At 42.8% G+C, this 8,278-nt stretch overlaps 1 protein-coding gene across 1 annotated transcript in view; it reads right to left on the minus strand.

Annotated features, from left to right (window-relative positions):
- Positions 1–2,359: 2,359 nt before the first annotated feature.
- The window catches only part of LOC120829448 (vitamin D3 receptor B), a gene marked incomplete in the record, with an annotated part of 57,490 nt that continues 51,571 nt past the window's right edge, over positions 2,360–8,278 (minus strand). The window contains 1 exon segment of the mRNA XM_078085539.1: positions 2,360–8,255.

Raw genomic sequence — 8,278 nt, forward strand, 5'->3', positions numbered from 1 at the left:
CACCCGTTACACAAGCTCTTCTTCGGATTGACACTATCAGTTCAGATGTGGAGCAATTCACAACAATCTTCAACATGCACATGTTTACTATCACCTCCAGAGAGTTATCCCTTGTGTAGTGGATCCCTTCCCCCCGGCTGGTGATCGTATAAAGTACCCACAGATTGTACACTACCTGTCCAGCACCAAACAAGCAGACAGGGAAAGTTTAGCATCTCGCTGGTCAACAAATCATCATAAATATGAGGCTCAAGAGTGAGACATTCAACCTAGTGACCGCCAACATTTCCCCAGCTGGTTAGAATTGGACAGGGTCTTCTTTTGGCAAACATCCGAGGAGGTTGTGATCATCGTCGAGGTGTACGGGGCTCTGCCTCCGTTTCTCAGCTTCAGCCTGTGGAAAGCACACCGGCAGAGAAATGTGGTGAAACCCTATTGTTACGCTACGTCACATTTATTGTGTAAAAGAAGACAGGCTATTTGAGCACCAGCCTGATTAACTGTGAGAAACAGGAGGCATAAATACAAATGCAGTATTGAAGACTCAACTCCTTCGCCATTTGTCTGCCGCAACAGCTGTGGATGTCGGACGCTTGGCTGGAGACGCATGAACCGAATTTTCTCAAATTCTCCTCCACACGGAGAAGTGAAGACGAGACAAGTAAGGAACTCAAGAGGTGACTCCCTTCTGTGCTTGGAGACCTCTGCATACACCATTCTGGTGCCAGAAATACCAAATGTGTATCAACCCGTGGTGTACTCCCTCTTAAAAAATAAGACTAACAGTGCTGATAGAGCTAACAGTGCTTATATAAATAACAGTGCTGATAGAGCTAACAGTGCTTACATAAATATAAGTGCTGATAGAGCTAACAGTGCTTACATAAATAACAGTGCTGATAGAGCTACCAGTGCTTACATAAATAACAGTGCTGATAGAGCTAACAGTGCTTATATAAATAACAGTGCGAATAGATCTACCAGTGCTTATATAAATAACAGTGCAGATAGAGCTAACAGTGCTTACATAAATATAAGTGCTGATAGAGCTAACAGTGCTTACATAAATAACAGTGCTGATAGAGCTACCAGTGCTTACATAAATGACAGTGCGAATAGATCTACCAGTGCTTATATAAATAACAGTGCAGATAGAGCTAACAGTGCTTACATAAATAACAGTGCTGATAGAGCTAACAGTGCTTATATAAATAACAGTGCGGATAGAGCTAACAGTACTTATATAAATAACAGTGCGGATAGAGCTAACAGTGCTTATATAAATAACAGTGCAGATAGAGCTAACAGTACTTATATAAATAACTGCAGATAGAGCTAACAGTGCGGGGGAAATACAATGGTTTGGTTAAAAAAAAAATTAAACATCCTGTATAAAGATCAATAACATTCAAAAATCAACATGTGTCAGGCCTGTTGGGCTCATGGTGTCTTTTTTCTTCAAAATTCTATAACTTCTAACTGATGAAAGAAAAAACAGCACAGCAGAGTGATCAAGTCCTGATTTGTTGCTTCGTTGCGACACACTACAAAATCATCGTCAGAGCCAGTTTCCCGAAATCGCTGTGTGCACTAATAATGCAGGAATGTGACTGTAGCAACACTTGGCCTCTTCCGTCTCATCCCGGACTGTACAACGTGATTCATATGAGCGGCGCAAAACCAGTGAAATAATACTCAATCAACACATTGTGGCGTGAGCCATTAGCATTTGGTTGGCGATCGTGGGAGAATTTAAAGTTGGAGTCGCAGTTATTTTGAAAACCGCAGTGAGTGCAATATAGTGAAAGTCTTGATGGCGGCTCCGCCAGTTTATTTCAGGCCTGAGAACACAGTCATCCAACCAGAAAGGGCTTGTTTGTTTAGCATAACCCCAGGAACACACTCGCTAAACGGAGAGCAGTCAGCACCTCATGTTTGACTTAGGATGGTCAACCTTAAAACCCTGTCGGGCACTTCTCCTCTTCTGCTTTGGATCTCAGATCTAAACACCCTCCTCACTCATTCCTCTCTCTTTCCAGGAAGTCCACAGACCCCCAAGGGAGGCGTACCCGTCGGGGTCACCTGGGAGGAAATGGTCCTGATGATGTTTGGAGGACTCTCATCACAGACAGGCCAGGCACTCTGTCATCCTCTAGTTTACCAGAGCCGGGTCATGTAGGCGTTTGTATAATAACCCTCAAGGCCGCGTAGCGAGAAGAGGAAGAAGGGTATTCTGCAGAATCCTGGTGCCCTCATGACATGGATTCTTTCTATTTTAGAAATCGTTTGTTTACGCGTACTAAGACACACACAAATAGACACGACTAAAATCTTAAAAGAACCAGGAACATGAGGCACGTTCTGCATCATTATGTACAGCGGTTTATTTGTGATTTCCCAAAATCTTTATCAGTATTTTTACTACATACAATTCATGTAATCAAAGTACAATGGATACACTTCAAAGACAAGAAGACAAAAAGAGCAACAAAAAAAAAAAACAGGCGGTGATTTTGACCACGAAGAGAGACATTGGTACTGAATGTAAAACACTATTTATTTTATCTGTCAGGCAATCAACGGCGAGCGATGCCATGGCAACGGTAAGTGTTGAAAAGACGAGTTTCTGCTAGAAACAATGAGGTCAGGTGAGTTTTACTGCATGGTGATGTGCATGAGTGAAAGGTAAAGCTACTTATCTTGGGACTCTGCTGAGAACAAACTACAATTTAAAAACTTTTCATTACTTGTTTGTTCCCTTAATGATGAGAATAGTTCATCCAATGGGAGGTCAGTCTGCTGGACATTCTTTAAAAAAATAAGCTTAAATTAAGACAAATTAAATAAAAATCAATAATAACTCTTCTTCACAACAATCAATATTTTGACTTAACATTTAAATCTTTTTTTTCAAACTTTATAAGAGCCAACTGTCACTGAAAAAAAACTCAGTCAAGGGGAATAAATTAAAATACTGAATGAAACAAAAGAACAACCCGCAGAAACGACGGTAGATGCACCTCCCACGAGCAAGAGACTCTGACCCGGACAAAGGACAAATATGTGGATATGATGAGAAGAATAAATCAGTTCCTGAAACTAAACATAGACGGTTTGTGATACAGGAACAGATGGTCCTGTATTCTGGTTTTCAACCAGATATTGTCCCAAAATAAGGCTGTGGGTTCTAGGCACAACAAGGTTCAACTGAGCTGAGCAATATGTATATTTATGTTTTTTTCCCCTCAAAAACAACAACTGTCTATATATTCTGCACGCATTAACGTTGACTTTGTTTTCCAACCATCTGGCTGGCCCAGGACTTATAGATCAGAGCTGCGGAATTTTTATTATTTTTTTCCAAAAAGAAGAAAATGATAGTAGATGACGATAAACCATTTGTAGACATCACATGTATTGCAGAGCATTTTAGAGAAAAACACAAGTGCATCATTGGCAAAAATCTGCTGGTGAAGGATAAATAAGTTCACACAAATGTGCTGTGTGTGGGTCCAAGGTTTTTTTCTTCGGTTGGTATTAGTGCATGTTGACCTGTGGGTGCAGTGTGTGTGTGTGTGTGTGTGTTTATATGACCAGGCGCATAGTTAAAGAGGTAGCAGAGAAATGCAATCAGAGCAGCAGATGACGTTCTTGAATCGATCGTTCCGACGCTAGAAAGGCCGACTGCTCTCCTCAGGTCCATTTGCAGATTAAGAATCTGCTGAAGGTTCAACATCTGTCTATTTTGAATAATTGACCAAGGTGCAAAAAGTAGTAAGTAAAATACTTGAAAGATGTGAATAAACACAGTCAACCCGCGAATGAGGCTTTCTCTCACGTGCAGAGAGTCGACATAGTGTTCACTAAAAGGCGCGGTGCTTTTATTCTGAAGGCCCGGTTACCTGAAAGCTGAGCAGATGCAGCAGATGAAAGAAGGACTAAGAACCAGAGTTAAGAGTGCTTTAGAAGAAGGCAGCGTGCTCACGTGGGATTGAGTATAAGAAAAAACAAAATAAATGTTTGGCGACAACATAATAAGGGATCCCAACGTTACAAAACCTTGTCAGGTGGTTTTAGGAGGCCGAGAGACACGAGCGGACGGAGGACACCGCTGCATCTTTTACATTTTGGATGTGAGGACAAAGGCCAAGATTCACATAGTACATAGATTCACATAGCTGGAGCTTAAATCCAATTTACTGATCAGATTTAACTTTTGTCAATCGTGGAGTCTTTGGATCACGTGTTGGTTAAACTGCTTCCACATCCAATTAATACAAAAAAATAAGTGCTATTATCTTTTCTGGGTCCACAATAAATCAGATTTGGAGATTTTGTTTTAGGACCATGGATATTTCAGTTACTATCTTCCAACTCCAATTTGGTCACTTTTAGCTGCTATGTGAACGTGGCTCTTAAAATGTATTCAAACAGACGCACACAACGTGACGCTGATGAGGCTTCTGATGTTCGGACTTGTATAGGCTTGTATTGAGATTTGAGGTAAAAACAAAATCCTCTTTCGCATTAGAAGAAAAAAAAAAAAAAAAAAAAAACCTTCTACGGTAGTATTAAAATAAATTGCTGCGGCTATATATACATATAGATACAAATCTATATATACATTTAGATACAAATCTATATGTGTATATAGGGAGAGGTAGTACGTTTGGTTAAACGCAGCGCCAGAGCTTATAGCGGCACGTAATCCGTTTGTAGAGACAGAGAGACGACAGGAAACAGAGAGATGAGGACCGCGTGAGCGACGCGGCGGCCAACGCGTGGAAACATTGGGATCCACTCACACCTGCTGGTCTACAAGCGAGAGGATTCGACCGGCCAATCGTCTTCTTTATACAGCTTGCGACTAGTTTCCCGTGCGTTCTGACTAGGCGAGGGATTTGTAGTGTGGGTGTGTGCGTGTGTGTGTGTTTGGTTCCCTTAAAGGCTGTAGTGAAAAGTCATTGTGTAAAACATTGAGGTATCTGATCAGTGTTTCCAGCTGACGGAGGTTTCCATGAGTAAGGCTACTGAGCTGGAGCTGCTGACCTGGGTTGAGGGGTGGCGGGTCTGAGGGGGCAGAGAGCGAGTGGGCGGAACCGCCCCACTGAGCACGCTCCCGCCCCGGCGCCCCAAACCTGCATCCCTTTTCAAACAGATGTAGATGTTGTATGTAAAAAGTCCAGTTTTTCCCATGTATCTCAACAACTACTCGTTAAGAAATCATGATATTTGTGTTTTTGCTGCGATCGCGAGACACTTTGGGTTGAGGAGGTGAAGTCTTGTCAGTCACTGCGTCTGTCTTGTGGCAGATTCTCATTTAAAAAAAAGAACTTAAATACTGAGATCGTGGATCCAGATTGGACGCGGTCTCCTGCCGGTCCGGTCCAAACGGCCCTCTGAGTCCCACAGAACAAAGAAGGTCGCCATTCTTCTGCTTTTCCCACAGTAAAGTGACACAATCCAACTCCACATGCGGCGGTTTCACTAAACCTCCGGCTCCCATCGGCCCCTGGGGCACCGCACTTGTCCAAAAGCAGAGCGTGAGCGGCTGCCGAGTTAAAGCCATGAAGAGTGATCCTGCTGTGATAATATTCGGCTATTGCAGAAGAAGAGGCGGTAAGATGCCACCGGCTGGATGTAGTAGGTCGGCTGAGTCCATGAGTCCTTGATTGTGTTTGACATCCTGCTTGCCTTTTCCTCTCTCGGAGCCTGGGACCACCTTTTACCTCCACAGTGTCCTCTTCCCCTTTAGTGTGCAGCTACAGGTGAAACAAGGCTGCATTGTCTTTTTGTTTTGTTTGAATCCCCGCCCTCCCAGAAAAAGCGGCTCTGTTTTTTTTGCTGGCTTGAAATCGAGAGAACAGAGAAGGTGGAGCTCGTCCATTTTGCACTGTGAAAAGGCTCCGGGGGTCACCAGGTATCATCACTATGACGTCACAGTGCAGCGAGCAGAGCGCTGGCTGGGGACAGCGAACGGACACATATTGACAGTTTTAAAAAGAACCGAAAGAAATTGGAGGTTAATAACTAAAAACATACACAGATTTTCACCAAAAATAAAAACATCATGAATAAACCGTATAATTGCTGAAAGCTTATCGATAGACTTCAGAAAGATAAAAGATGCACATCCATAAGCTTGGAAAGGGACAGAGAGGACGCTTCCTGGTGAGGACACACTGAGTTGTGGGAGGGGATGGGGGGGGGGGGGGACTCTCTGATTCTCACAATGCTATTAAACCAGCGTCTTTCAGGTGTGTTGATTTGTGTTGAACACACAGCGTCATCAGTATTTTGTTCTTGGGGAATCTGAATACGTGGAATGTCGGCCTGTTTTACTGCAACTCAGCGGCCGGACCAGGATCGCACAACTCTGCCCATTCGAGTTGAACGCAACGTTAAAGAGCCCATCTCCAGATTGCATATGGTGCCGTATCTCTGAGGGCATCCCGTCATCAACAACTGTCTTAGTATTCTGCCTACATTAATCTCTAAACTATGTACAGACTTAGCAAGTGGTATTTACAGAGTTTGTCCACAAGGGGGTGATCCAGGCCCGCGTGAGGGGTGAGCATGCACTTGTGTTGGCTGACATGATATGTAGTGATGCCGGAGAGCAGCATCCTAAACCTCGCTTATGTGGCTGCTGTTGAAATGATGTAGATGAAACAAAAAAAAAAAAGCTATGAGTCTTACATTTTTACATTTGATATAAAAGAATTATAACTTTATGACTGCCCAGCTGTTGAGAACATCTTAGGGAATTCATTTTAAAAACACTACAGGCTATGAATTATTTGACAACTATACAACGCTACCTTCTGTAGAAAGAAAAAAATACAAAGGCTGATATTAATCACTCGATGTTTGAACACAAATTGCTGGCTACCTATTTTAGCCAATTGATGGGAAGGAGAAACAATGATCACCTTCAATATACAAGGAGGTTTGAATCCTTAAGGAATGAAAATCTTATATCTTATCGTTATCTTTAAAAAGTTTTTAGCTTACTTCTGCTGTTATTTAGCATGATTACAGATCACAGTGATGCCTGAAGCTTCAATAAACACAATCTCTGTCTTATGATTGTAAGCTTACGCCACACACACCATCAACACCACGTACACAACATCACCAGACAAACGTTTCCCTGAGGCAGACAGCCGGCAACTATCTATCGCTAACTGTCTTAGCAGCAATCTAACCAGCTGGAAATAAAAAAAGATATATTTTTGGATAGTCAGTATCCGCGAAACATGGCGTTGTGTTTGCATGTGTCAGCCTAAAAAATTCACAGGTCCCGAAAAATAAAAAGTGCTTAACTGCACCGAAGCCCCTCGGCCCAGCGCCTGCACACACCCCCTTGTGGTCCATCAATATTCTCAAATACTGTACACACGTCACACAAATGGAAGGACTCCTCACACACTTCCAGCACTCTATTGTGTGTGCGTATTAGTTGAAGAACAACACACACACACACACACGACTGAGGAGGGGCCTTCAAGTCCTCTACATTATACAACACTCAAAACTATTTGCTTCCACGGAAGCAACCATGTTTATCTTTCTTATACATCTATGTATATATATATATATATATATATTCATATTATATATATATATATATCATCTTATACATATCATTTATATTTATATAGCATGATACATACATTCTTGTTTAGCAAAATTTTGTCTCGTGAACAGGGAACTGTAGCAGATCCCTCCGTCTCTCCCCATCTCCTTTTATCCCCCCTCTCCTCTGAACGTTCCCGCACTGAAACACTGAGACTTGCTTTCCTCCCGTTAAACACACACAGGGCTCAGTCCCTGTAGCAGTAAACCTGCTCTCCGTTTTGATGAGCGATTCGTTTCGATGACTCTGCCGCCGACAATAGTATATATCTATCTAACACGCTTGTACCGACGTCGCTCTAGCAGACGAGGGCCGCCGCGGCCAATAGACTCCCGTCAGTCATCTAGGACGATGTGAACGACAAACGATGTCCTGAGGACGATGGTAGCAGGGACGCATGCAGCCACCATCACATCCAGCAAGCTGTCTTCACTTGGGAAAATGCTGTGGGAGATGCTGATGGGAAGAGGAGAGTTTAGGGATTCGGAGAGGACCGGGGGTTGTCAGTCCGTTGTGGATGTCCATGAATCGAGGCTATCTGCTTGATTTAATACGGCGCTGTGTTTGCAGATCCCGCTTTAAAATACAATCTGGTTATAATATTGAGAGCATATTGAAATCCACAGATCAGATGTCCGG

Source organism: Gasterosteus aculeatus, chromosome 2 (assembly GCF_964276395.1).
Source record: "Gasterosteus aculeatus chromosome 2, fGasAcu3.hap1.1, whole genome shotgun sequence".
NCBI lineage: Eukaryota > Metazoa > Chordata > Actinopteri > Perciformes > Gasterosteidae > Gasterosteus > Gasterosteus aculeatus.